Source organism: Phascolarctos cinereus, unplaced genomic scaffold (assembly GCF_003287225.1).
Source record: "Phascolarctos cinereus isolate Bilbo 61053 unplaced genomic scaffold, phaCin_HiC Scaffold_726;HRSCAF=1367, whole genome shotgun sequence".
Lineage (NCBI taxonomy): Eukaryota > Metazoa > Chordata > Mammalia > Diprotodontia > Phascolarctidae > Phascolarctos > Phascolarctos cinereus.
The window spans coordinates 418487932-418492299 of NW_027556098.1; positions in this window are offsets into that span (position 1 = coordinate 418487932).

Genomic DNA, 4368 nt, shown 5'->3' on the forward strand with positions numbered 1-4368 from the left:
AGCCACATAGATGCATCCTGCGAAACGTAGGCCGAATTCCGCAATGTTAGTTTTCTCCATCATTTTCTCTTCTAGAAATCAATAAAACAATCAAACAAGCCCCCATTTGTAGGGTCGGCTCATTTCAGGTGTAAATGCTGACACGCTGAAAATTTAACAACCAGCCGAGCCATAGCCTCAGTCTGTCCCCAGTCTCAACATTAGCCTGCCCCGGTTGGGCCTCCACTGCCCCTTTGTCCCGTCCTCCTGTGGAAGCTGCTTGCAAGCCAGGCTCCAATCCTGGGTGCCCCCACCCCCCCCAGGGACCTCCTGCTGAGGGGAGCTGAGGAGGGCTCGAAGTGTGCGGGCTGGGGCCACCCCAGACTCAGGCTTTATTCCAGACGCGGACCCGTGAGTGACCCCAATAAGGCCAAGACTTCCCTTTGTCACCTTATTCCCATCCAGCAGATTGTCCTCTGCACTCGTCTCTCACCTACTAATCTCTAGATTCAATTCAGTTCACATTTATTAAGCACCTACTGCGTGCCAGGCTACATGTTTACTTTGTGCTAAGCACACAAAAAGAGGCAAAAGATAGCCCCTGCCCTCGAGGAGCTGACAATCTAGTGGAGGATACAACATGCAAACAAATGTGTATTGTCAACAGGCAATCACAGCGTCAGGAGACTTCTGTGAAAGCCAGGCTTACTACCAGAGAAATGAACATGCAAGCAGAGCCGGAAGAGTTCCCAGTCCTCACAGAAGTTTACATTTTTTTAGTAGCAGGACAAAGGAAGGAGGGGATATCAGGAAGGGGCAGGACATGGGAGAGGGAGCTGGGCAGCAGAGGTGGGAAAAAGGCAAGACCGTGCCTCACCAGGAGGAGCCAGGTAAGAGCTGCATTCCTTCCCGTGGGAACTGCCAGACCATGAAGATAGGAGGGTCTGCTCGTCTGGGAGGACCCCAGCTGCACAAGCATTATCCCAGCCTGGCACAGACTGGCTGAAGCCTGTCTTGCCTCCCAAGGATGCACAGGGAGTCCAGCTTGGGGTGCAACAACGAATTATATCAGCTCAGAGGGAGCTTCGTCCTCCACACATCCAGAGCCTCCTGCATGCTCTGGGTCCAGTGTTTCTGGTTTTTGTTTTTGTATTTTTGTTTTTGCTTTTTGGTGAGGCAATCAGGGTTAAGTGACTTGCCCAGGGTCACACAGCTAGTACGTGTTAATTATCTGAGGTTACATTTAAACTCAGGTCTTCCCGATTCTAAGACCAGAGCTCTATTCACTGCGCCACCTAGCTGCCCCATGGGTCCAGTGTTTCTGGAAAACATAGCAACTCAAAAAGACAAGTTCATGGGACGCCTTAACAACCTTTAACGCTTTCAGGTGTGCCTGATTTCATGCTGTCCATAAGTGTGGGCACATTCCACCTACCGATGGTGAGTCGAATCATCTTTGGAAAAGTTTTTGCAATTTTTTTTTTGGTGTTTTGACCACAGGGTGGGATTCCCTGCCTGCTGCAGTAAGCAGGCAAAGCACACAATTTTGAGGGCACCTTTTCTAGCCTCTTCCTCACACCAGGAGGTGAGCAGTTCGGTCCTTAAGAAGGCTGCTCAGACACCCACAGGCTGCCAAATCCCTCTGCTGCTTTCAGTGAGAAGACGACCCAGTGGCTTGGGCCGCCTGTGTGCAGGGTTGTGACTATGGCTTCTAGTGTGACCGCACCTGTGGATGTCGCTAGGTGCTGCCACGGGACTTTGAGGTGGGTAGAAATGGTAAAAACGGTATGAGTGATGTCTTTTAACTTGTGTGTAACTTGGATTTCAGTGAGGCAGAGTTGCATAAGTCATCAGCCTCACTCTCTCCTCCACAGTGTTCAAAGTCCAGTGGCAGGACAAAGGTCAGAACAATAGGCGATGGCTCAGGATGAAGTGGGTGGCATCAGTTGATGTCTGACTGAGCTCTGAGTGCTCCATATAGCCTGTTTCTGGTGCCTGCAATAGTAAAACTATTTTATTTATCTATTAATGTCCCTGCCTGGTCTAAATGCTCCTTGAAACACTGGATAATTACTTTGGAAGAATTAGACTCTAATTTTTTTTTGTCTGTATACTCAGTGTCCGGCACATCTCCTGCATGTAGAAGGGACTTCGTCGATTCTCACTGATTGATTGATTGATTACATTCAGGGCTCTAGAGTGGATTCGTCTGATTCTGATTCTGGGAAAAAATATGTGGTTGTACAATAGGGAGGAGCCAACTCCTTGAAGGCTTCCACAGAATTTGTCTAATCTTGTCTACTACTCCCCAAGGTCACTTCTGGCTGTGCTAAGGTCAATCTTTCGCTGTAGCCCCTTCAATCCCACCACACACACATACACACACACACACACTCACTCACTCACTCACCCACTGACAGTTCTGTGTCTTTAGGTTTCCAGCTCCTAGGAGGACTTTCTCTAGTCCTTTCCTATATGCCTATCTTATGTAGTATATATTATGCCAAAATATTCTCTTTGTGATAGCAGTCAGAAGGAAAATGAGTTTCCATTAATTCAGGAATGGTTGAAAAAAAGATGGTATATGAATGCTGTGGAATATCACTGTGCTGTAAGAAATGGCAGATATGAGGAATTCAAAGGGATATGGGAACATCTGTATAAATTGAGGCAAAGTAAAAAAGCAGAGCAAGAGAACAATATATACAGTGTCTAGACTGTAGCACAGCACCACTACAGTGGGGCCATCGCTGCCGACTCTGCCCACAGGTTGGGACCCCAACGGGACAGCAAAGTATTGTGCTGGTCTGTACTCTTGAGATTATAGCTCATAAGCGGCCGTGGGTGCTTTTTTTCTTTAATAGTCAACCTACAGACACAATCAGCTCAAAGCAAAGAGATTTACTGAAATGGCCTCGTAAGAACATTAGTAAGTTTTTAGACTGTGGCAACTTTCTCTGACATCTGCTACTACAGACTTGGCTACCAATTCTGGTTTCTCGTGGGACTTCTCAGATAGCTTTGATGCATATCTCAGTCTAATCGGTCACCTAGGTACTCTCACCCCAGATATTCATTTACTTGAAATCTGGAAAAATATGTAACCTAAGTCTCAAAGCCCATTGGTATGGAATTTTTCCCTTATTGGTGGAGATCCACTTCGTGGACCTGTGTGAGAGGTGGGGCAGATGTGGTGAGCTGAGAGCCCTAGGTTCTTCAAATCTTTTCCATTTCTTAGGGCTTCGGGCACTTCCGGCTTTCTCTCTCTTTCTTTCTGAGAGATGTAATAAAAATATTTGTTTCCATAAAATTGAAACAACCACTAGAAAAGTAACTAAGTAAACAGGATACAGCCGGTCTTATCTTGTTTTGCCATTAGAAGTTAGTCAAGTAGAACAAAAAGTTCCAAAAGATTGAAACAACCACTAAAAAGGAGCTAAGTAAAATGGGATAAAGCTGGTCTTATCTTTTTTTGCTGATAGAAGTTAGTAAGTAGGACAAAGGTTCAGCTTTGCTTAGGGTGTGCATGCTTATTAGACTTATAAATATTAGCTTCTCCACCTCGGGGAGCGGCTAAGACCCGCCATTTTCCGAGCAGGGGATGTCTGAAGAAAGAGGAGAAACATGTCAAGGAGTAAGTGTGTAAAAGGTGTACCAGAAAGTTGTTCACCACCAACCAATCAGCTTTTAGAAGAGGACGCCAGTCTAACCAAAAACTTCCCGATAGAGGGGGCCCAGGCTGAAACCAGCTCAGACTGGCCAGGGTCAAGGGGCAGTCACCAACTTTGGGCTAACACGCTTAATTACCCTCATACGTATTATCTGACACACCCCAAGGGAGGGAACTTTGCTCCTTCACATAATGTGGGACGTGGGATGAAGGAGGGACAAACATGTTGAGGAGGAACATGAGATGAGTGGTTCGAAAAGATTGTAACCTGGAAGAGTTCGGACCAATCCGAGCTCTGAAGGGAGGGGCTGCGCCGGGTTAACAGTATAAAGCTCGCTCTCACTTATGTATTGGCTGCACTTCTTTACTGGGAACGCCCCTGCTTCTTGAAAGAAAAGTAATACATGAATCTTCTTTAATTATTGGGCCTGGAACTTGAGCCTTGCTGTAGTTAGGGAGGGGGCTTGGTGGGCTCATTTATAACACTTCCTTCCTTCATTCCTCCCTGTCTTTTATCTTTCTTTCTTTCTTTCTTTCTTTCTTTCTTTCTTTCTTTCTTTCTTTCTTTCTTTCTTTCTTTCTTTCTTTCTTTCTTTCTTTCTTTCTTTCTTCCTTCCTTCCTTCCTTTCTTCCTTTCTTTCTTTCTTCCTTTCTTATTTGTTTTTTGCATTTCTGTTTGGTATTTTATTTTTTCCCAATTACATGTAAAAACTATTTTT